The sequence below is a fragment of the Hemiscyllium ocellatum genome, chromosome 9 (genome assembly GCF_020745735.1).
Source record: "Hemiscyllium ocellatum isolate sHemOce1 chromosome 9, sHemOce1.pat.X.cur, whole genome shotgun sequence".
Lineage (NCBI taxonomy): Eukaryota > Metazoa > Chordata > Chondrichthyes > Orectolobiformes > Hemiscylliidae > Hemiscyllium > Hemiscyllium ocellatum.
The window spans coordinates 78,541,147-78,566,995 of NC_083409.1; the positions used below are offsets into that span (position 1 = coordinate 78,541,147).

At 42.4% G+C, this 25,849-nt stretch overlaps 1 protein-coding gene across 3 annotated transcripts in view; it reads right to left on the reverse strand.

Annotated features, from left to right (window-relative positions):
• tesk2 (testis associated actin remodelling kinase 2) overlaps nt 1-18,926 on the reverse strand; it is a 90,448-nt gene extending 71,522 nt beyond the window's left edge. For 2 of the 3 annotated variants that reach the window (XM_060829862.1, XM_060829860.1), the window contains exon 1: nt 18,508-18,599. The gene's annotated coding sequence lies outside the window, so the exon portion shown is untranslated. Of the gene's footprint in view, nt 1-18,507; nt 18,600-18,839 lie in introns of those variants that run through there. The other variant, XM_060829861.1, reaches the window with a different exon arrangement.
• Between the last annotated feature and the right edge of the window lie 6,923 nt (nt 18,927-25,849).

The following is a 25,849-nucleotide window of genomic DNA, read 5'->3' on the forward strand; positions in this document are numbered from 1 at the left end:
ATCTGATAAGTAGACCGACAATACAGATGAAGTGAAAGATGTTCAAAAAAAAAAGTAGATAGCTATGTCTTTCGACATGAAAACTAAGAGAAGGTTGAGAGGAAACTTATTCAAAATCATAAGAGGTCTGGATAGGTTAAAAAACAAAGATATTTTTATTAAACAGAAGGATCAACAAATTAAAGATAAGTGAGCCACTAAGACTTTTGCCACTAAGATGTTTTTAGATTAGATTACTTAGTGTGGAAACAGGCCCTTCGGCCCAACAAGTCCACACCGAACAGCCGAAGTGCAACCCACCCATACCTCTACATTTACCCCTTATCTAACACCATGGGCAATTTAGAATGGCCAATTCACCTGACCCGCACATCTTTGGACTGTGGGAGGAAACCGGAGCACCCGGAGGAAACGGGAGCACCCAGAGGAAACCCACGCAGACATGGGGAGAATGTGCAAACTCTACACAGTCAGTCGCCTGAGGCGGGAATTGAACCCGGGCCTCTGGCACTGAGGCAGCAGTGCTACCGTGCCGCCCCTTGCTGATGAGAACGGAGACAAGTATGGATTAGAGGCTCTGTAGAATTTGCACCTGCTGAGACAATGAAGCAGCCTGCGCCTACATCAACATTTGGACAACATTCAGGCTTGGTTTGGTAATCATGCAAAAACATATTGGAAGGGAAAAAACACCTGTCTGTGCTAGTGCCAACTGAACAAAAAGGTATCTAGCCCAATCCCACTTTCCAATATTTGATCCATAGCCTTGGTGGTTACAGAATTTAAGTGCAGAGCCAGGCATCTTTTAAAACAAGTGGGAGGGCTGCTATACTTCGTGCCCTTTCAGGCAGCAGTCCACATCTTAAGTTTATCCAGTCTCAAAACAGATTCCAATAGCTTACCCTCAATAGAGGTTACACTAACTAGTCTTTGATTATTTGGTCTGCCCCTCCCACAAGTATTTTTAAATCCATCGATTTGGACATGTCATAACGCATCACCAAGACAGGTGGGACTTGAATGTGGCCTTCTGACCTAGAAATATACCTTCCACCTTAACAGGGGAGGAACAGTCGCCCAAACCCCAAGCACCAAACCTCTATTCAGTGAGAACTGTAAACCAATGGTCAAACCTAGTGCTGTTTCTTCACCTGATTCCATTAACAAGGCGAAAGTGAGGACTGCAGATGCTGGAGATTAGAGTCGAGAGTGTGGCGTTTCAAAAGCACAACAGGTCAGGCAACATCCAAGGAGCAGGAGAGTTGATGTTCTGGGTAAAAGCCTTTCATCAGAAATGAAGCTGGGAGCCAAAGGGTTTGTGAGATGAATGGGAGAGGGGTGAGCTGGGGTTGGGGGGGGGGGGGGGGAAGGTGGCTGAGGGTACGATAGTTGCTTGGAGGTTGGGGTAATGGTGATAGGTCAGAGAGGAAGGTGGAGCGGATAGGTGGGAAGGAAGATGGACAGGTAGGGCAGGTCATGAAGGTGGTGCTGTGTTGGAAGGTTGGATGTGGGATAAGGTGGGGGGAGAGAAAATGAGGAAACTGGTGAAATCCACATTGATGCCATGGGGTTGGGAGGACCCAGAGGTGGAAGAAGAGGAAGTTGATGAACTGTTCAACCTCCTCATGAGTGTATGGTCTCATGGGAGAATGGGATGGCGCTGATAGAGTCATCAGTGTAGTGGAGGAAGAGGTGGGGTGGGGTGGGGTGCGGTGCTGGTGTAACTACGGAAGATGGACTGTTCCACGTAACTGACAAAGAGACAGGCATAGCTGGGACCCATGCGGGTGCCCGTGGCTACCCCTTTTCATCTGGAGGAAGTGGGAGGATTCAAAGGAGAAATGATTGAGTGACAACCAGTTCAGCCAAACAAATGGAGTGTCAGTGGAAGGGTACTGGTGGGGACATTGGGAAATGAAGAAATGGAGGACTTGGAGGCCCAGTCATGGCGGATGGAGGTGTATAGGGGGTTGGATGTATACGGTGAAGGTGAGGTGTTGGGGGCCAGGGAAACGGAAATCTTGTAGAAGGTCAAGGGCATGGGTGGTGTCCCAAACATATATGTGGGGAGTTCCTGGACTGTGAGGGTAGGATAGTATCACGGAATGTAAAGATGAGTTCGGTGGGGCAGGAGCAGGCCGAGACAATGGGTCGGCTGATGTAGTCAGGCTTGTGGATTTTGGGTAGGAGATAGAACTGGACGGTGTGGGGTTCTCGAACTGAAGTTGGGAGCGGTGGGTGGGACATCCGCTGAGGTAATGAGGTTGTGTATAGTCTGAAAGATGATGGGAGGCAAGGTCATCGTTGAGGGGGTGATAGTGGAGGTGTCTTGAGTTGGTGCGTATCTTCAGCGATGTATAGGTCAATGAGCCAGAAACTACCAGTGCACTCTTTCTCTCTTCCCCCCACTTTCCTCATGTCTACCTGTCATACTCATAAGATATCCCACTAATTTCAAGTATTAATGTAGAAAACCACTTCTGAACCATTTGCTATACACTTAGCTTCTGTAAAGTCATAGAGTCAGAGAAATGTACAGCATGGAAACAGACCCTTCGGTCCAACCCCTCTTTTCCTTCTCATTCTAAACCTATGCCCTCTAGTTCTCGACTCCCCGATCCCAGGGAAAAGACTTTGCCTACTGGTCCTATCCATGCCCCTCAATTTTGTAAACCTCTAACGCTCCAGGGAAAACAGCCCCAGCCTGTTCAGCCTCTCTCTATAGCTCAAATCCTCCAACACTGGCAAAACATTGTAAATCTTTTCTGAACCCTTTCAAGTTTCACAACATCTTTCCAAGAGGAGGGAGACCAGAATTGCACACAACATTCCAACAGTGGCCTAACCAATGTCCTGTACAGCCGCAACATGACCTCCCAACTCCTGTACTGAAAATGTGTTGTTGGAAAAGCGCAGCAGGTCAGGCAGCATCCAAGGAGCAGGAGAATCGACATTTCGGGCATGAGCCCTTCTTCAGGACTCCCAACTCCTGTACTCAGTACTCTGACCAATAAAGGAAAGCATACCAAACGCCTTCTTCACTATCCTATCTACCTGTGACTCCACTTTCAAGGAGCTATGAACCTGCACTCCAAGGTCTCTTTGTTCAGCAACACTCCCTAGGACCTTACCATTAAGTATATAAGTCCTGCTAAGATTTAAATAAGGAGACCAAAAAAACTGCACAGGGTATGAGGTATGATTTTTTTTAATGCCTTGATTAATTGAAGAGCAACATCTTCGTTTTTAATCTTTATTTCCTCTTGTAATAAAGTATATCATCCAATTCGCTTTCTTAAAAACTGGCTGTGTCTACATACTAGCATTTTGGGACTCATGGATACTAAAGCCCATTAAAGGGCATGGGGAGAGAGCTGGAAGTATAGCATTGAGATAGAATTTGACTATAATTATATTGAATGACATATAAAGGAGGCTCAAATGGCCTAATTCTGCTCTTATTTTTGAAGTTTCTGGCAGGGGTGAAAATCAGTTTTTCCCACAGTACAGCAAGAGGAACAGAAGGGAGTATCTCAACAAAGAAATTCAGAGCAGACATAGTCAGGATGGGAATACTAGGAAGGAGTCTGGCTTGCTGGACAACAGGAAGTGGCAGCTAAGAACATCCTAGAGTTACTAACAACAAAGCCTGTCACAACTTACCTTTGTAGAAAGTGACAGTGGAAGGGAAACAAAAGGGGTTTCAGGTGAAAAGTCAGTGATTATCCACTTTCAAGGCAAGGCTGATGTAGTGAGCTGTTTTGGCAAAGGAGAAAAAAAAACTTGATAATTCTTGATATAAAAGTCAGATTTGGCAATGAACAGCTAAACTAGTTGTGGACACACTAAAATCTGTGTACCAGACTTGAGTAAGCAAAGATGGGTGTTATGTCATGGTCAAATCACCAAGATGGGAAACAGTAAGGTTTTTACTGTACCCTTTTAAGTATGCTGTGCCTATGGGAAGTAACCAACAAGGCATTTTTTTTTCAAATCCTTTCCTTATTCAACAAATTATTTCAGTAACTCTCTGTTTACACCAGGCCCAATCTCAATGTAAACTAAATCACCAACTTTTAAAAATTGCTATTTTAGTTAATCAGTCTCAACTTTATCTACAGCATAATATCCATAGGAAACCAGCTATAAGAGCAATCTTAAGTAATTTTGAAAGTTACTTATTATTCTGGTTATAGAGTCACAGATGTATAGCACAGAAACAGACCCTTTGGTCCAACTCATCCATGCCAACCAGATATCCTCACCTAATCTAGTCCCATCTGCCAGCAATTAGCCCATAACCCTCCAAACCCTTCCTATTTAAATACACATCCAGATGCCTTTTAAATGCTGTAATTGTACCAGCCTCCACCACTTCCACTGGCAGCTCATTTCAAAAGATTGCACTACCCTCTGTATGAAAATGTTGCCCCTTGGGTCCCTTTTATATCTTTCCGCTCTGACCCTAAACCTATTCCCTCTAGTTCAGGACTCCCTCTCCCCAGGGACAAGACCTTGTCTATTTATCCTATTCATGCCCCTCATGATTTTATAAACCTCTAAGGTCACCCCTCAGCCTCTGATGCTCCAGGGAAAACAGCCCCAGCCTATCTCTATAGCTCAAATTCTCCAAACCTGGCAACATGCTTGTAAATCTTTTCTGAACCCTTTCAAGTTTCACAACATCCTTCCAATAGGATGTTGTGAATTGCATGCAATATTCCAAAACTGCCCTAACCAATTGTTATGATGATGTGGGTGACTGTACCTTTAAGAAAGTTAAAACTACCTGACAGCACCAAGTGTTCTCAACAAGATACAATGTAGCACGGTCTTTATGCAGGGAGTGGTAAGGGCGTGGAATACCCTACCTGCTAATGTAGTCAACTCAGCCACATTAGGGAGATTTAAACAATCCTTAGAGAAGGACATGGATGATTTTGGGATAATGTAGGGGGACGAGCTGAGAATGATTCACAGGTCGGTGCAACATTGAGGGCCGAAGGGCCTGCCCTGCGCTGTATTGTGCTATGTTCTATGGTCTACGTGGTCCAGCAGTTAGTGTAGCTGGTCGCCTGGAGACAAAAACAGATTTGAATTAGGCCAATTAGTTTAAATTATACCTCAAAAATAAAACATCAAATTCTAATCAAGTCTGAATTTAGTATATTGACTATCTTAAAAGCCAATGACACAATCCGATGCTTTGGTGGGGTGGGGGGGGGGGGGGGTGTGTGGGTGGGTGTGTGGTATACGATCATGGAAAATTGAACAGTTGAGAGGAGAACTGCCACCAGACCCACAGATGTAGATTGCTAGTCAGAACTGTCTGAGGGGTACTTGTCTAGATAAGGGGTTTGCACAGACATTGACACGGACCTGGAGAGCAAATCTGCAAAGAGAAGATGCGACAGCTGACTGGTTTTGAAATTTAAATTTTTCAGTAAATCTTAAATCGGGAGTTTTATTAGACTAGCATTATAGAAAGGAAGATAAAATATCGATTAGAGGATGGAGTTGGAAATAGTTGTTAGTTAATTATTCTCTATTATACTTTGAGAAATAAAGTAATTAATTTTTACTTTAAATAGTTCTTGGCCTCTCGAATTTTCAGATTATTGCATGGAATAATTTTTTCCGTGTTGTTTGTGCCAATTAAGCAGGAGGGTTTACCCAGTATCGTAACACAATGTCCTGCACAACTGCAACATGACCTCCCAACTCCTATATTCAATAAAGGAAAGCATACTAAATGCCTTCGTCACTATCCTACCTACTTGCGATTCTACTTCAAAAGGAACTATGAACCTGCACTCTAAAAAGGTCTCTTTGTTCAGCAACACTCACCAGGAGCTTACCATTAAGTGTATAAGTCCTGCTAAGATGTGCTTTCCCAAACCTCCACAAGGTCACCCCTCAACCTCCAATGCTCCAGGGAAAACAGCCCCAACCTGATCAGTCTCTCCCTATAGCTCAAATCCTCCAACCCTGGCAACATCCTTGTAAATCTTTTCTGAACCCTTTCAAGTTTCACAACATCTTTCCAAGAGGAAGGAAACCAGAATTGCACACAATATTCTAACAGTGGCCGAACCAATGTCCTGTACAGCCGCAACATGACCTCCCAACTCTTGTACTCAGTATTCTGACCAATAAAGGTAAAGCATACCAAATGCCTTCTTCACTATCCTATCTACCTGCAACTCCACTTTCAAGGAGCTATGAACCAGCATTCCAAGGTCTCTTTGTTCAGCAACACTCCCTAGGATCTTACCATTAAGTGTATAAGTCCTGCTAAGATTTGCTTTCCCAAAATGCAGCACCTCGCACTTATCCAAATTAAACTCCATCTGCCACTTCTCAGCACATTGATCCATCTGGTCCTGATCCTGTTGTGCTCAGAGGGAGCCTTCTCAACTGTCCACTACACCTCCAATTTTGGTTTTATCTGCAAATTTATTAAATATAACTTCTGTGTTCACATCCAAATCATTTTTATAAATGACAAAAAAGCAGTGGACCTTTCATGTCTCACAAACTTGATTGAGGTTTTTGAGGAAGGAACAAAGAGAATTGATGAGGGCAAAGCGGTAGATGTGATCTACGTGGACTTCAGTAAGGTGTTCGACAAGGTTCCCCCATGGGAGACTGATTAGCAAGGTTAGATCTCACGGAATACAGGGAGATCTAGCCATTTGAATACAGAACTGGCTGAAAAAGGTAAAAGACAGAGGGTGGTGGTGGAGGGTTGTTTTTCAGACTGGAGGCATGTAACCAGTGGAGTACCACAAGGATCGGTGCAGCATCCTCTACTTTTTGTCATTTACATAAATGATTTGGATGCGAGAATAATAGGCACAGTTAGTAAGTTTGCAGATGACACCAAAATTGGAGGTGTAGTGGACAGCGAAGAGGGTTTCCTCAGATTACAACAGGATCAGGACTAGATGGGCCAATGGGCTGAGAAGTGGCAGATGGAGTTTAATTCAGATAAATGCGAGGTGCTGCATTTTGGGAAAGCAAATCTTAGCAGGATTTGTACATTTAATGGTAAGATCCTAGGAGTGTTGCTGAACAAAGAGACCTTGAAATGCAGGTCATAGCTCCTTGAAAGTGGAGTCACAGGTAGATAGGATCATGAAGAAAGCGTTTGCTGTGCTTTCCTTTATTGGTCAGAGTACTGAATACAAGAGTTGGGAGGTCATGTTGTGGCTGTACAGAACATTGGTTAGACCACTATTGGAATATTGCATGCAATTCTGGTCTCCTTCCTATCAAAAGATGTTGTGAAACTTGAAAGGGTTCTGAAAAGATTTACAAGGATGTTACCAGGGTTAGAGAATTTGAGCTATAGGGAGAGGCTGAACAAGCTGGGGCTGTTATCCCCTGGAGCGTCGGAGGCTGAGGGGTGACCTTATAGTGGTTTACAAAATTATGAGGTGCATGGATAGGGTAAATCGGCAAAGTCTTTTCCCTGGGGTCAGGGAGTCAAGAACTAGAGGGCATAGGTTTAAGGTGAGAGGGGAAAGATATAAAAGAGACCTACGGGGCAACTTTTTCACACAGAGGGTGGTACGTGTATGGAATGAGCTGCCAGAGGATGTGGTGGAGGCTGGTACAATTGCAACAATTAAGAGGCATTTGGATGGGTATATGAATAGGAAGGGTTGGGAGGGATTTCGGCTGAGCGCTGGAAGGTGGGACTAGATTGGGTTGGGATATCTGGTCGGTATGGACGAGTTGGACGAAAGGGTCTGTTTCCACGCTGTACATCTCTATGGCTCTAGTGCTGATCATTGTGGCACACCACTGGTCACAGGCCTCAAGTCTAATAAGCAACCCTCAACCACCACTTGTCTTCTACCTTCGTGCCAGTTCTGTATCCAAATGACAAGTCCTCCCTGTATTCCGTGAGATCTAATCAACCAGTCTATCACAAGGAACCTTGCTGAACACCTTACTGAAGTCCATATAGATCACATCTACCAATCTGCCCTTGTCAATCCTCTTTGTTACTTCTTCAAAAAACTCAATCAAGTTCGTGAGACATGATTTCCCACACAGAAAGCCATTCTACCCCTAATCAGTCCTTGCTTTTTCCGATTAGATTAGAAGCCAGATTAGAAAATTTCCACATTTAAAAACAAGCTGCATTTAATAGAATAAGTTTCAGCCAATACTCTGTGGATTAGCTCATTGAAAACAGTTTACTTTTCTCAAAATCTTAAGCAGTTCAGAAAAAAAAAAATTCCCAATGTGAAACAAAACTCGACTGGCTATTAACTTCTACTGCTTGATTCTTGCACTAATGGTCAAAAACTACAATAGAAAAATAGAGATACAAAATAATAAATGGTTAACCATTAAGTATTCATCTTGGAATTAACATCTTGCAGTTCATGTTTAAACCAGGTTATAAAGATACCAACCGTATCGGTAATTTTAGCATAAATTATGAAAGTTGCTGCTCCACTGTTCCCATTATTTACCTGGTGCTTCTTTTCAATTTTTTGTGAATATAATTTAAACTATAGAGCTGAAAGAAATTTATGACTATCTGGCTATTATAAAACACACCTGTTAATGGTTTGTGCGAAGATGTGTAGCTCGGGTGCTCGTTGTTGTGGTTCTGTTCGCCGAGCTGGAAGTTTTTGTTGCAAACGTTTCGTCCCCTGGCTAGGCGACATCATCAGTGCTCTGGAGCCTCCTGCGAAGCGCTTCTTTGATGTTTCTTCCGGTAATTTATAGTTGTCTGTCCTTGCCGCTTCCGAGTGTCAGTTTCAGCTGTCCGCTGTAGTGGTTGGTATATTGGGTCCAGGTCGATGTGTTTGTTGATGGAGTTTGTGGATGAATGCCATGCCTCTAGGAATTCCCTGGCTGTTCTCTGTCTGGCTTGCCCTATGATAGTAGTGTTTTCCCAGTCAAATTCATGTTGCTTGTTGTCTGCGTGTGTGGCTACTAGGGATAGCTGGTCGTGTCGTTTCGTGGCTAGTTGATGTTCATGTATGCGGATTGTTAACTGTCTTCCTGTTTGTCCTATATAGTGTTTTGTGCAGACCTTGCATGGTATTTTGTAAACTACATTAGTTTTGCTTATGTTGGGTATCGGGTCCTTTGTTCTAGTGAGTTGTTGTCTGACCATGGCTTGGATCTGCTGACCAGGTGTTTCAGTTTCTGTTGTAGTTCATTGGCCAGTTTGTATGCTGGTGTCCCAGGTAGTGATACTATGGGTCTGAGTGGGATGTCTGTTTTGTGTACTTTGGGTAGTCCATAGAATCTGGGGGTGTTGTTGCTTTCCGGTTTCATTCTTCGTAGGTCAGCTTTGGTTATCCGTCCGTTTTTTTGTAGATTCCTTAGTGTGTTATTTATTCTATTGGTGAGTTGTGGTGTGGGGTCAGAATCCTTCATTTGGTAGGTGTTGGTATCTGCGAGTAGTTGTTGTGCTTTTTTGATGTAATCTGATTTATCGAGGATGACCGTCATTCTGCCTTTATCTGCTGGTAGTACGATTATGTTCTTATCGTTTCTTAGTGCTTTCAGTGCTTCCCTCTCCTTGGTGTTGAGGTTATGTGTTTGTCTTTTTCTTATCATCATAGGTACGACTGTTTGTCTCACTGTTTGTTGTGTCTCTTCTGTCAGTCCATTGTTCCTGAGTGCTGCTAGGAAGTCTGCTGTCTTGGCATACCTGTGGTTGCAGTTGAGTCCCTTAGCCAGTATAGTTCTTGTGCCTCACTACACACTTTACATTCAACAATCAGATAAATGAACAAATCAATGGAACACCCATGGGATCACCAATCTCGGGACTCGTAGCAGAGGCAGTTATGCAAAAGGTTAGAACAAACAGCCCTACCACAAATTTAACCCAAACTCTGGGTCAGATATGTCGATGACACGTTCGTAATCATCAAAAACACAGAAATAGAAAAAACACACCGGATCATCAACGCCACACTCACAGGAATCCAATTCACGAGAGAAGAAGAAAAGGATAGCCAACTCCCATTCCTAGACGTGATAGTACAGAGAACACCGAACGGAGAATTCACCACAAGGGTACACAGGAAAACAACACACACAGACCAAGTCCTAAACTATGAAAGTAACCACCCCAACACATACAAACGAAGCTGCATCAGGACACTATTCAAAAGAGCCACAACACACTGCAGTACACCAGAACTGCAAAACGAGCAAGAGGAACACCTATACAAGGTATTCGCCAAAAACGGATACCCGCGCAACTTTATCAACAGATGCCTAAGAGACAGACCACGGAACGAGGACATGCCACAACCAAAAGGACTAGCCACACTACCATACATCAGGAGCGTTTCAGAACTGACAGCCAGACTACTGCGACCCTTAGGACTCATAACGGCACACAAACCAACAGCCACGCTCAGACAACAACTCACTAGAACAAAAGGACCCGATACCCAACATGAGCAAAACTAATGTAGTTTACAAAATACCATGCAAGGTCTGCACAAAACACTATATAGGACAAACAGGAAGACAGCTAACAATCCGCATACATGAACATCAACTAGCCACGAAACAACACGACCAGCTATCCCTAGTAGCCACACATGCAGACAACAAGCAACATGAATGCGACTGGGAAAACACTACTATCATAGGGCAAGCCAGACAGAGAACAGCCAGGGAATTCCTAGAGGCATGGCATTCATCCACAAACTCCATCAACAAACACATCGACCTGGACCCAATATACCAACCACTACAGCGGACAGCTGAAACTGACACCCGGAAGCGGCAAGGACACACCACTATAAATTACCGGAAGAAACATCAAAGAAGCGCTTCGCAGGAGGCTCCAGAGCACTGATGATGTCGCCTAGCCAGGGGACGAAACGTTTGCAACAAAAACTTCCAGCTCGGCGAACAGAACCACAACAACACCTGTTAATGTAGGTGATTAATTAATATATCTCTAATACTTAAAACATGTACTTATTTAAGCAATATTTACATCCTTAAAAACAAGGAAACAAGGAAACAACAAAACAACAAATAAAAGAACCTTCAAGATAAATTAAGTAGAAGAGTTATGATCAGATAGAACTTCAGTAACGAAGGATGTGTTAAAGGAAATCCTTTTAATGAAGGTATGCATCCTTCAGTCCATGGCCCCAAGGAAAACATAAATTTCTAACAATTTCAGAACATTTATCTTGTAAATCTGCGCAAATTTAAAATACTATGGCTTAGAAAGAAAATAAATATATAGTTTGAAGCCTGAAAAAGTTAAAACCAAGGTTTCTGTAATCTGGTTAAAAGTAATTATTCCAACCAAATATATTGTGGGAAATATGCTGCATTGAGAATTTTAGAATTGTATCGGTTTTCAAACCACAGCCAGGAAATTTACATTGGGAACTATTTTTACACCTCTCTCCCTTTCTTGTGAAAAGTCCAAAAGACTCTAATTGAGCTGATAGATTGCTGTTTGGACAGCTTGGTTTCCTGTACACAGATAGTTCTGGTTTCTCTGTACAAGTTAATGAACAGCTAATATTAGCGCACAAGCACAATAAAGTTTTAACACATTGCAGACTTAATTTCGAACCCCACCCCACCCCCAATAGTGGTGAACCGAGCAAGGTACTGTTTGCCTCCTCTTCTGTTTCCCCACTCACTCCTCCCATCCCAAACGAAGTGAAAACAATCACCAAACTTTCAATTGGTAAACACTTCTTTGACTGAGGACAGTTTTTTAAAAAATTTTATCTTCCACTCAGTGACATCATGCATTACTAATTCACTATTCCAAACTAGAAGTATTGAGCAAATCACTGGAGCTGTGGGCTGACAACTCCCCTGGTGCTGATGGACTTCAACCTTAGATTTTAAAAGTGTGAGATAATTGATTCATAGAAGGTTCCAATAGATTGAAAAAGCAAGTGTAACTCCTTTATTCAAAAATAAAGACTGGAAGCAGCCAAAAAGGCCACTTGGCTCAATATCTGCTATGTGACATGTACAGTAAAAATGAAACGTTATCGGCTGATTTTCAGAAGAATCAAAGATTGGATTTTCTAAACTAAAATCAACGATTAAAATTTTAAAGGAGGACTTTGGGAGAGACTTGATTGGGGTCAGAAACATGCATAGCTTCTCTCCTAGAAAAAGAGAAGAGTGAATAAAAACGTTACCGCAGTAGCAAAAATTTACTTCATGGAACTTCCAAACCAGGAGATTCTGGCGAGAAATCTGCAGATTACTAGAACTAAGAAAGCTTAGGCTCTTAGAACTGTGAACAGTTCATGTTGATACATTTGAAAAAGACAGACTGAATTTCATCTACAGTACATGGCAAAGGAACGGTCAAACGTCAGTGAAGAAAGATTTGAGAAAAGGTGTTTAATTTATTTGGATTTGCATTTCTAACATTGTGTTAAAAAACGGCTGCACCTTGCAGGTACTTCCGCTGTGGTAGTTGAAGATTTTTCTAAATTGTATTCTGTTAGGTAACTTGACTTCAACTCATTTCTTGTTTTCTGCACTAAATCTCTATTGTGCCATTAAAGAAAACCTGCAGCCACATGTAAATACATCTCCATAACAGACCACAATGTTAATGAAATAAACAAAAGCAAACATAGATGACAAATTTAGCAGCACCATCAACTGAGATCATAATGTGAATAAAGACCCAAAAATCATTTTGTTATTTTACATTCACTCATGGCACATGGCCATTGTTGGCTGGTCAGCATTTTATAGCCCATCCCTAGTTGGTGGTGAGTTGCCTTCTTAAAACTGTTTCAATCCACAAGCTGTAGGTTGACTCAAAAGGCCTTCAAGGAAGGAATTACAAGATTTTGACCCAGCGACAGTAAAGGAATGGCAATACATTTCCAAGTCAGATGGTAAGTGACTTGAACAGGAACTTGCAGGCAGTGCTGCTCTTGTCTTTCCAGATGGCAGTAATCGTGAGTTTGGAAGGTGCTGTCTGGATCTTTGGTGGATTTCTGCAGTGCATCTTATAGATAATACAGGGAAGGGAGGCAACGGCCTTGTGTTATTATTACTCGACTATTAACCCAGAGACCCAGGCAATGTTCTGGGGACCCAGGTTCAAATCCCACTGGCAGATGATGGAATTTGAATTCCAAAAAATCTGGAATTAAGTTCACTAATGACGATGAATCCATTGTTGATCATTGGAAAACCCATCTGGTTCACTAATGTCACACAGGAAAGGAAATCTGCCACGTTTACCTGACCTATATGTGAGTCAGGTAAACAGCAATATCGTTAACACTTAATTCTAGGCAATTAGAGATAGGCAATAAATGTTGGCCCAGCCATCAACACCCTCATCTCATGAATGAATATATAAAAAAACACTCCTGCTGCTTAGTGTCGGTCGTGGAGGGAGTGGCTGCACAATCAAGCGGGCTGCTATGTCCTGCATGATATCAAGCTCGAGTTTTGTTGCACCCATCCAGGCAAGTGGGGAGTATTCCATCACACTCCTGACTTGTGCCTTGTAGATGGTGAAAAGCTTTGGGGGCATCAGATGCATTACTCACAATGGTATTCCTAGCCTCTGACCTGCTCTTGTAGCCACTGTGTTTAATTGAAGAGTCCTATTGAATTTCTAATCGATTGTAACATTCTGGATTGCTGACAGTGGGGGATTCAGTGATGACAGCACCATTGACTTTCTAAGGACAGTGATTAGATTAACTCTTAAATGGAGATGGTAACTGCCTGACATTTTTGTGGCACGAATATTACTTGCCACTTATTAGCCAAAGCCAGGATATTGTCTAGATCTTACTGACTGCTTCAGTATCTGAGGAGTCACAAATGGTACTTAAAATTATATAGTCATCAGCAAACACCTCCACTTCTGAACTTATAATGGAAGGAAGTTCATTGGTGAAGCAGCTGAAGATGGTTGGGTCCAGGACACTACCCTGAAGAACTCCTGCAGAGATATCCTGAAGCTGGAATGACTGACCACCAACCATGGCCATCTTCCTATATGCCAGATATGACTCCAACCAGCAGAGAGTTTGCTCTCTGATACCCATTGATTGCAGTTATGCTAGGACTCCTTGATGCCATACTTGGTCAAATGTAGCCCTGATGTCACTCTCACCTCACCTTTGGAATTCAGCTGTCTTGTCTGTGTTTGAATCAAGGCTGTAATGAGGTCAGAAGCAGGGTGACCTTGGAGGAATTTAAATTGGGTAACACTGAGCATGTTATTGCTGAGCAATAATTCTTGATAGCACTTTAATGACGATCAAGAGCAAAATGATGGAGTGATAATTGGCAGGGTTGTATTTTTCCTACTTTTTTATGTCCAGGGTACCTGGGCAATTTTCTACATACATTGTCAGATGGATGCCAGTGCTGTAACTATACTGGAACAGCTTGGCGAGGGGAGCGGCAAGTTCCAGACCACAAGTTTTCAGTAATATCGCAAGAATGTTGTCAGGTCTCATAGCCTCCAACGTTTCTTGACATCATTTGGAGTAAATTGATTTGGCTAAAGACTAGTATCTGTAATGTTGGGGACCTCGGAAGGAGAAGAGATGGATCATCCATATGGCAAATGCTTCAGCCTTATCTTTGCACTGACATGCTAGTCTCTTCAATCAAGGATGGGCATATTTGGGGACCCTCCTTCAGTGAGCTGTTTAACTGATCACCCTCATTCACAACTGGATGTGGTAGGACTGCAGAGCTTACATCTAATCCATTGGCTGTGGGTTTGCTCTGTTCTGTCTATCACTTGCTCATGCTGTATGGCATCTAAGCTGTTCTGTTTGGGAGCTTCACCAGGTTAACACCTCATTTTCAGGTATGCCTGGTGCTGCTTCTAGCAATCCCTGTTGCACTCTCCATTGAACTAAGGTTGATCCCCTAGTTTGATGGTAAAGATGGAGTGAGGGATATGCAGACCATGAGGTTGCAGATTGTGCTGGAGTACAATTCTGCTACTGATGGCCCAGAGCACCTCATGGATGCCTATTCTTGAGACAGGATTATGCGTCATAACACGTGCAAAACTAATTCCAAATGGTCAACTAAAAATCAATGCATAGTAATGATTCATGCCATTTTTGTTAACCTCTACAAAACTCTCTGCATGAGTTGAAAATTACAACAAAAAATACAAAAAAAAATTTAACTTAGACTAGCATCCCAAGACACAACACATACCAATAATTCGGCTTTCATAGGTCAAGTTTACCAAGATGTTGTCTCTTGGCAGCATATCTGCAATTTTCAGACAGGATGTACAACTTCCTTAGCATAAATAGTAAGCTGTGACCAATGTGTGCTCAACATCATACCACTGACAAGTGGAACCTTTGAAGGAAACACACTTGCCTCAAATTGGTTTATCACCTTTCGTCATTTTTTCTTCATGAGTCCCTTCTTCCTGTCTCCACCATCCTTCCCCCCACTAAATGCAATGAGCTCAGGGACTTTTGTCATTAAGATTAAGACCACATGATCAGCAAGTGCTGCAAATTCCAACTCTTCTATTAGCATAGAGGGAAACATTTCTCTGAGAAAAGTTTCCCTTGCAGTACCTGTAAAGTCTAATTTCAGAGTCACACATCACAGAAGAGGGACTTCAGCACATCAAGTCTGTGCCAACCTACACTAGTCCCACATTCCAATATTTGGTAGATAATTTGGAAAGCTATTACATTTGAAGCCTTCATCCACATTTTTTTTTAAAAAAAGGTTAACGCTTACCACTCTTCTAGCCAGTGCATTCCAAATTCCTGCCTCCTTTTGAGTTAGAAAAAGTTTTAACTCCATCCAAAACTTCACTCCTTTCCCTAAAATGATGCCCCTTCATTATTCAACAAAGGGGAACAGCTGCTCCTATCCACCCATTGATGTCGCTCACAATCTTATATACATCAATGAGGGCCCACACAGCCTTCTCTGCTCCAAAGGAATCAACCCAAGCTTATACAACCTCTCTTCATATATAAAATGGTCCATTCCAAGCAACATCCTGGTGAACATCCTTCATATCACCTTCCTGAAGTGTGGTAACAAGAACTGCATAGTACCCCAGCTAGGAACATTATAAAAAGAATTATGACATCAAACCACAAAGAGATGTTATACCAGATGACCAAAAGTCTGGTCAAAGACATAGGTTTTAAGGAATGCTTTAAAAAGAGGAAAGAAGACGGGCAGAAATGTGCAGAGAGGGCTTTCCACACCACAGGGCCTAGACAATTGAAGGCATGACCACAATATGAAGAATTGAAAATTGGGTTTCTCCAGAGCTTAGATATCTGAAGCTGGTGAACATTAGGGATGGGGAGGAGGAGACTATGGAGAAATCTGGAAACAAAGATGAGAATTTTAAAACTAAAGGCATTGTCTGACTTGAAGCCAATGTGGTCAACAAGCCTAAAGGTGATAAGGGAAGAAAAAGAGCAGCATGATTTCATATTCAACCAAAGTAGATTTTGGGCACCCAGTCAAGAGTATCATGTTATAGTCAATCCAGAGGTAAAGAAAGTATGAATATGGGTTTCAGCAAGAAATGACCTGAGACAGGGACAAAGTTAAACAATGTGACAGAAGTGGAAATTGCAGTTTTAGAGATAGCATGAATATGAAGTTGAAAGTTCACCTTCTGAACAAATGTGACAAGGAAAAGGAAAGATAGAATTAGCAATTTAAGATAGTCAACTAGAAAGCATTAAACATGAATAAATGTCTTTATCTAGTGATAAGAATATGAAATTTGCCAGCATATGAAATACACTAATCATATATGCATTTAATAAGATGCTAAAAAAAAGGCTGGGGGAAAAGTTACCATTGGGTGAGAAAGGACATGAAAATGCTTGATTAGAGAACATATATTGGTATATACAGGTTAGTCTTAATAGCCTGTTTCTATGTTATGTATTCTATGTAATTCTTCAGAACAGCAGTTCGGGTGCTTCAATATAGCGTACAAAAATGCTACTTGTATTGATTGATTAGGCTAACATGGAGCAGGCTTAATCTATAATTTATATCAGTAGACTAAGGGCATGAAAGTCCTAAATTTGATTGTGGTTGTATATTATTCGATTTATTCTCAACTAGATTATCTCAAGATATGCTGTATCACTAGAGAGCAGCACCAGGATGAAAGGACATGCCATTTAACACATCTTACTTTCCAAACTTTTTCATAGTCACCCGGTCAAAATTCTGGAATTCCTTCCTTAATAGCATGGTCTCACTGTAGCACATGGACTATTGCAATTTAAGAAGGCTGCTCACTATGATCTTCACAAGGGGAAAAGCATTATATATTGGCCCAGTCAATGACATCCACATCATACAAGTGATTAATCAAAAGTCTTTGAAAGATCCTTCCAAAAACTCCATTCTATTAAGCCAAAGGAAAAAAATCCTTTTGATGCACATGTTTAAATCCCAAGTCATACTAAAAATGTACCTATCAGGCTTTTAGATGGCACATCCCAAAGCCTCTCATCTCACATCTGGTTCTTTTACCAATTATCTTAAATCTGAATCATCTGCTAAAACAGATTCACATTTACTTTCAACGTAATCTCTCAATCTTTATTCTGTAAAATATCCCCTAATCGTTTATTTTCCAAAGTTTCTTTTTTTCAAAATGCATTACAAAAACAGAGCTGTAACAAGATTTACTAAATTATCTCCAATCAAGATTTCAGTTACTATGGTTGACCATATACCTCTCAAAAGTTTAATCTAATGACCTTGTAATTTATGAAAAGAACGATAAAACCAGAGGATTTTTCTTTCTGGGAAAACTACTTCACTCAAACTAAGACAAACAAGAACCTCTCAATTTTTGCATGAAATAGCAAAATATCATGATTAATTATTCTGAAAAATGCTTTGACATTTAAACCTCAATTTTAATCTTTAACACTGTATAGATTATTCCACATTAAAATTTCAGTTTCCTGTAATGAATCACATTAGGTCAAGTTCAAGATATTGGTCTCTCTGAAACATAACTGTTATCTGCAAAACTTAAATGATGTGTCATTGTAAGAATGGCCACATTGTTAAACAGCATAATGAAACAGAAACAAATGCCAGTACAGAGATAGGATGGCACAGAAGGGAAAAAAACTCAAATGTCAGCAAAACCCTGACATGAGCTTACAAACAACAATTTAACATCTTCTAGACTAGAGAAAGCGTGGCCTTGAAAATTCCAACTTTCCTCAAATAACAACATTAAAATTAAAAACAAAGGCTATAAAGGAAATCAACCAACATCCAACTGCATATGTAACCTTCTCTACGCGTGTAAACTGAAGAATTGAAGACTAGATCGATCTAATAAATGCCAGTACTACCTTCAAACAGAAACGGCTCAGCTGTCATCATAATGAGTAAGGTTCAACTTAAAATCAGACAGACGCTTGTAAAATTAATTTGGGTCATATAAACATTGAAAAGAATGAGTAATAAGCAAACATCACGTACTCCTTAGTCGGCTCTGGGTTGTCTCAAGTCACTGTTGGGACCACGAGAAGAACTCATCCACCTGCGACCCCCATCCCTCCCTCGACTCCACCTCCCCCGCCACTCGTATAAGAAACGACGAAGGCCCTGGTCCCTGCAGAGCTGGACAGCACTTGTCTGCGATCGACGAAAGGGCGCGGCACTGCCCGGCTTCCCCCCCCCCCCGAGTTTAGCCTGACACCCGGAGGAAAGCCAAACTACTGCACCGCAATAAACAAATAACGCTCTTTTCACCAGAGCTTCTGGCTGACTGTTGTCTATCAAAACAGGGGATCCAAGCCCACCTCACTTACTGTTTGTTTGTTTATTTATTTATTTGACCCAACACTCGGGGGGCCTACGTGCCTCGCTTAGTTGCATCCCACCGCCTGCGCCCAAGGTGAACACCAACGCAGACTGACAGCAGCGTTCGACCACTCAGCGAGCCAGGAGCCACGGACTGGGCGGGACAAACCAACTTGATGCGGCCCAACGATACTTGATGGGGCCAAACATCGGACAATGGGCGGGGCAGATATGAAGTTCAGGCAGTTGTGATGGAGGAGGCGGAGCTCCAAAACGAAGGCCAGGCCGACAGCGAGCTGTGGAACAGTGGACCAGCTGACCGCGCAAGGGGCGGAGCTCCAGTGTGGTGCCGCGCGAGGGGCGGAGCTCCAGTGTGGCGCCGCGCGGGGGGCGGAGCTCCAGTGTGGTGCCATGTAGGGGGTGCACCACGGGGGGTGGAGTTGCAGTGAGCAGAGTGTGTGGGCGGAGCGCCAGTGTGGTGCCGCGCGGGGGGTGGAGCTCCAGTGAGCAGTGTGTGTGGGCGGAGCTCCAGTGTGGTGCCGCGCGGGGGATGGAGCTCCAGTGAGCAGTGTGTGTGGGCGGAGCTCCAGTGTGGTGCCGCGCGGGGGATGGAGCTCCAGTGAGCAGTGTGTGTGGGCGGAGCTCCAGTGTGGTGCCGCGCGGGGGGTGGAGCTCCAGTGAGCAGAGTGTGTGGGCGGAGCTCCAGTGTGGTGCCGAGCAGTGGGTGGAGCTCCAGTGTGGTGCTGCGCGGGAGGGGCGGAGCTCCAGTGGCCGCGTGGGGCGGGAGTCTACTGAGCCGCACGGGTGGGCGGAGCTCCAATGTTCTGGGAATGAGCTCCAGTGGGCCGCGCGGGAGAGCGAAAAGCTCCTGTGAGCCGTGCGAGCGGGCGGAGCTATAGTCGGCAGCGTGTGGAGGCGGGGACCCAGTGACACGCGCTGATTGGTGGAGATTCAGTGGGCGGTGCGGATGGAGTGGGCAGGGAGAAGGTGGCGGAGCTCTAATGAGCGGATGATACAGGGAGCGGGCTTCTAGTCCTGTGACTGAGTTGTTTCATTACAGACGTTTTCGGATTGATTCAGGTTCTAACCATCTGAAAGCAGTAACCAAATGGAATTATTTTACTAGCTAAACCATTCTGCTGTCCCTGGCAGGTTCTGGTGAGAATCACATCCTTGAATGTCACTGAGCTAAGATAGTGGGAAAGCTGCTGCTTTCTCCATTTCCAACAGTTCCTTCTTTCCACTTCATGTAAGGTCTCAGGACAAAGTGTGAATCCTCTTCTAAACACTTTCTTTCTGGAAAAAGTGTACGTTCAAAATACTTAAGAGTCATAGAGATGCACAGCATGGAAACAGACCCTTTGGTCCAACTTGTCCATGCCGACCAGATATCCCAACCCAATCTAGTCTCACCTGCCAGCACCCAGCCCATATCCCTCCAAACCCTTCCTATTCATATACCCATCCAAATGCCTCTTAAATGTTGTAATTGTACCAGCCTCTTCCTCTGGCAGTTCATTCCATACACGTACCACCCTCTGCGTGAAAATGTTGCCCCTTAGGTGCATTTTATATCTTTCCCCTCTCACCCTAAATCTATGCCCTCTAGTTCTGGACTCCCCAACCCCAAGGAAAAGACTTTGTCTATTTATCCTATCCATGCCTCTCATAATTTTGTAAACTTCTATAAAGTCACCCCTCAGCCTCTGACGCTCCAGGGAAAACAGCCCTAGCCTGTTCAGCCTCTCTGTGTAGCTCAAATCCTCCAACCCTGGCAACATCCTTGTAAATCTTTTCTGAACCCTTTCAAGTTTCACAACATCTTTCCGATAGGATGGAGAACCAGAATTGCATGCAATATTCAACAGTGGCCTACCCAATGTTCTGTACAACCGCAACATGATCTCCCAACTCCTGTACTCAATAATGTGTCCAATAAAATAAACCATACCAAGCGCTTTCTTCACAATCCTGTCTACCTGCGACTTCACTTTAAAGGAGCTATGAACCTGCACGCTAAGGTCTCTTTGTCCAGCAACACTCTCTAGGACTTTCCCATTAAGTGTAACAGTCCTGCTAAGATGTGCTTTCCAAAACACAGCACGTCTAATTAGCTTCTACTGCTTTTTACAGCGTTTTTTTCAAAACCTCGGCTTTATTAACTTTTTCAAAACCAATTCAGAGTTTACAAGTCACTCACCTCTCAGTTGAGTGTCTTATATAAATTAATGTTTCTTTTAAGCTAGTTATCATGTAGTACAAATGGTCAATGATCTCGCCAACTGGAATGACCTTCACAAGATCGCTGATGTGCCATTAGCTCCAAGCCATTATTAATGTTTTGACAAATTTGGAGCAAGAAAATTGATTGCACAGTAAGATAAGGACTCCAAATAATACTGTTTATTGTGAGGTCTACCATTACAGCAAGAGACAAAAACTGCAGATGCTGAAATCCAAGATAGAGCAAGCAGGAGGCTGGAAGAACACAGCAAACCAGGCAGCATCAAGAGGTGGAGAAGTCAATGTTTCAGGTGTAACCCTTCTTCAAGACTTGGGGTGGGTGTAAAGAGAGCTTCAAGTAAAAGGGGGTGGGGGGGGGTTAGTGTGTGTGGTGGAGCCAGGTCAACACAGATAGAGGGTATGACCTGATTGGTCGATGGATCCATTTGCTGCCTAGAAGGGTCAATGAGAGGAATGGAAGGAAGGGGAAGGTGCTAGGAAGGGAGGTTATTTGAAATTGGAGAACAGCAGGATTTGACCTATTTTGTGTTAAAGTGCAAAATCACCAGAGGTGTCCAAAGTGTTTTAACTTTTGTTAATGTGATTCCAGTACTATTTTTTTTAATTCTTCCCATCATATTACAATGACCTTATTAGAAAACAGCATTTGTCGTAATTTATACTTTATAATAGTGCACTGCACAATAGAATGATGCTGTAGGTATCTGCAGTTCCAACTTGGACATGTGGGCAGAATTGTGGATGGAAATCCAATCTCTCTTTCTCATACCTACTATAAATTGATGAGTTGTGTATGTGAGGCATGTTTTAGTGTGGAGCCCTTTTGAAGCATGCTAGTGTGATACACCAAAATGATCATCCTGGTTTGATTAGGCTCCGAATAAAAGCATTGCAAGAAATGTTTTGGTACAGCCGTCACAGGGCTTTGCTAGAACATTCCAAAGGGGTGTGTGATGCACCAAACTGTTCATCATGATGTTCTGCATTGATCAGGCTAAATGCAATTCAGCTTCTGCAATCCTCCAAATAAATGGCTAGAGGAAAACATTTTGGTGCAGGAATACAGCGCTTTACCAGTGCTTTCCAAAGTGGAGTTGATGAGCTACTGATTAGACCAATGAAAATTTAGCTAACATAATCCTCTGATGTAAAAGAATTTTCTTTGCATCAATTTATTGTCTATTACATAATGCACGTATAATACTGCCAAGTGTAGGAATGTTTTAGGGGTGCAATTTTTTTTAAATTAAATCATAATGAAGTTCGTAAAGCTGGGAAAGGAATGCATTATTTGTTTTCCCCAAATGTTTGAAGAAAGTGGAGTCTTCTTCTGGATGGCCATGGAGGAAGATTAAGATGGTAGAGGAATATCTGTGATAACAATTTGGAACTGTACAGATTGCTGCTTCTGCTGCAACAACCTCGATCCTCCTGACACTCATCTAATTGATGGTGCTGATAGTGCTCATTCAAAGAAAAAAAAATCCCACAACATTAGTCCAATGGATCAACAAGTTGCAAAAGTGACATTAGCAGGAAGCCAAGAGCAAGTTACCTGTTTGTATTCTCTGGGAAGAAAAATGGCAAGTATGCACTTAATGAACAAAGTACTAATTTCTTTCCAGCAGTTTGTGATGATGTTATCAGAGCTTTCCATGTGTTGCTATTTATTTTCGACTATCAAATGTCATGCATTTTCCTGCACTATTGTAACTATACTCTGCTGCACTTCTGACACTAGAGACAAAATTACACTTTGGCACTTGTCTGCAGCTAAGCAGTGATTCTAAAGACTTCTCAAAATGTTGGATGTTATTACAAATGATTCATCTAGTTTTGGTAGACATTATCTGTTAGAAATTGAAATTTGTAGAAAATAAACGTCAGCCTTGAAATGTAACTGTGTTAAGTTCTAAATGCTAATGGAAACATCTAGTGCTGTCATCAAATATTTTGGTACGCTTTTTAAAAAAATTACTCAAGTATGAAATGTGGAGGAAAATGTAGAAACTGTGTTTTCCTTGTTCTTTCATCAGATGTGGGCATCACTGGAATAGCTAACAGTTTGTTGTCCATCTCTAATTAATTTTGAACTGTAGAATGGCTTCCTGGGGTCACGCAGCTTTGCAGGAAAACTGAGGGAAGTTTCAAGTTTTTTTATTTTCATTGTTTCCGTAGAAGTAATGCAAGAATACAAGTGTTGTTTTCGGTAATTTACAGTGAAATAGCTGTCACCTGGAGCGTCTGCGGTGGTAATGAAATAGTATTTGAGAAATATATTTATAGTAATTTCAACAAGGATTAAATCAATGACAAGGTATAGCATCATCCCTATGCTAATAACAATTTCCATATTTATATGGTATCTTTAATGTAAGTAAATGCCTAACAGTGCATTGCAGGGGCATGATAAAACAGATAATACTGAGGTGCATAAACAGATGTTAGTGCAATTGATGAAAACTTTGATCAGAGGTGTCTTTTAGTAATTATCTTAAATGGTTTTAAGGATGTTTCAACTCGGCAAAGGCACGGAGACCAAATTTTCCAATTATCAATTAAAATGTTTTGTTGAATGAGATTAATGTTGCATGGTCTGCGTGGCTTGAAGCAACATTTCTCACACAATCTTTTTCCTTTCACTTCATTAATTATGCAACCAGGCTGCTAGATACCTTCCTTGGAAAAACATGATGGGAGCTGTAGAAGTACTGTCCACTAGCAAGATCTTCCAGTGTGTGCACATCTGCACCATATTGAGAACTGTGAGAAATGAAGCTCACTGTTCAATAATTTCAGTCCAAGTCAAATTCTGAAGCAGTCTTTATTCATACGGTCTTGCAAGCTGGGTGACCATAAAGGAGGCACAACGATCAGGAGGTTACATTACAATTTATACAGTTCAATTGAGTCTCTTGGTACTCCCCTCTTACTTCTGTTAATCTAATGGGCTTACCACATCTGTCTGTGGCGTGCAACCCCCCCGCTTGATACTGGGTCTTATTACTTTTGCTGACGCAACACAGGGTCTTATTTGGTTTTCTTGTTCATACTAACTCCCCATGTGCGTGACAATTGCAACAGACATGTCAATACATCTGTTTCTACCAGTCAACCACCTCCCTTTTCAGTTAGTTATTTCTTGAAATATACCCTCGTGATTCCGCCTTGCGATTTTTGCAGAAGCAAGATGCAGCTACTTGTAACTGCTTGCAAGCATATCTAGCTTAACTTATTCCTCCACCCCCATGATTCAGCCTTGTGATTTTTGCAGAAACAACAAACTTTGCAAGCGCTTCCTACAACTCACCCCTTTTTTAAAAATAATTGTTGTCTTCTGCATTTCTCTCATATATAGCCCCCAAATTTGCAAGCATCATCCCCAAGACTTCATCCATCTTGGCCTCAAGATCACCCATCCCTTCATTGTTCAAGAGGTAGAGTTCCTCTGCCTGATTACCTTTTAGGGGCATCTGTTTTGCCAAGGCTATCTCAATCAGCCGTTGGGTTAGTCCCCGTACACAAGGTATGATACAACAGCCAATTGCTACCAGTACCTCTGCTATCACTATCAGGAAGGTGAGGATGGAGACTACCACTCCCTTCCATTTCCCAAACCATGATTCCAGCCATCCTGTGAGTGATGTGTCCACCCCTGAATTCTCAGCCAGTTCTTCCGCCAAGGTGGTCAATCCTCGCAAGGCACAAGTGATTGACCCGTCAGGTGCTGTATTATTTGGAATAAAAGTACAACAGCTCCCTCCTAACTTCACATACACCCCCTTTTTCAGCTAAGATCATATCTAATGCCATTCTATTTTCCCAAGCCATTCTACTGGTTGCATCAAACTGTTCTGCTATGTCTTTGACTGCATCCCTAGTGTAATTGATGATTCTTTGCTGATTATCAAAAATATAGTTTATCCAGTCCACATTCCTGTTGACTGTTATCCTCCAGAATAGAGCCGATTCAAAACCTGCTGCAGTCTGATTACGAGCCTTGTACTCATCCGGCACCCCTCTAGGAACTCCTATAGAGTCTAGATAAATCCTATCATCAAAAGAGGTGTCGAATAATGATTTTTTTACTCCTCCCCCTTTTTGTTGCTACCTTCTCCTTTTCAAATGCCAAAGTGAATGGGATTGCCAATTGTACAATTGCACATATCCTTCTCCAATGTGGAGGTAGGGTGGATCTCAATATTTTGCCTCCACAGTACCACTACAGATCCACTCAGGGAACCTTCAGTGCTGAGTAGTTCCCTCCCTTGTCTGTTCCGGTGACATTCTCAATTTCTGTACATAATTTCAGCTCCCCCAAGTCTCTAGACCGATTTGTACCTTGTCTGCGTACGCACGACACATGATTTCCGACTGCAGCTGAAAACGTAGGGGGGTCTTTTAAGTCTTTCTTCTCCAAGGGAGGGAACATTAGAGATAGGGAGGTACAGTTCCTATCATTCCATGCAGTCTTATCGTGATACAAGGCTATCATACATTTCATCCCTTCCTGTCTCACTTCCACCCAAACGGAAAGGGGACCACCTGAGCCACTGGTCTACCGGAGGCACATGCATAGCAATTGCATTTATTCAGACTTTTTACAGTATACTTTACCCATTCAATCCAGGCATTTGCATCCCCGTATCCAGTTTCTATTTCAATGGTCTGTTTCAAGTCCTTCACCTCTATAATTTTTACCACCTTAGGTCCATCGGGCGGGGTGAATGGTTGTATCTTATTATCCAGTAGTTCTGCCCGGTTTCCCTTTCCT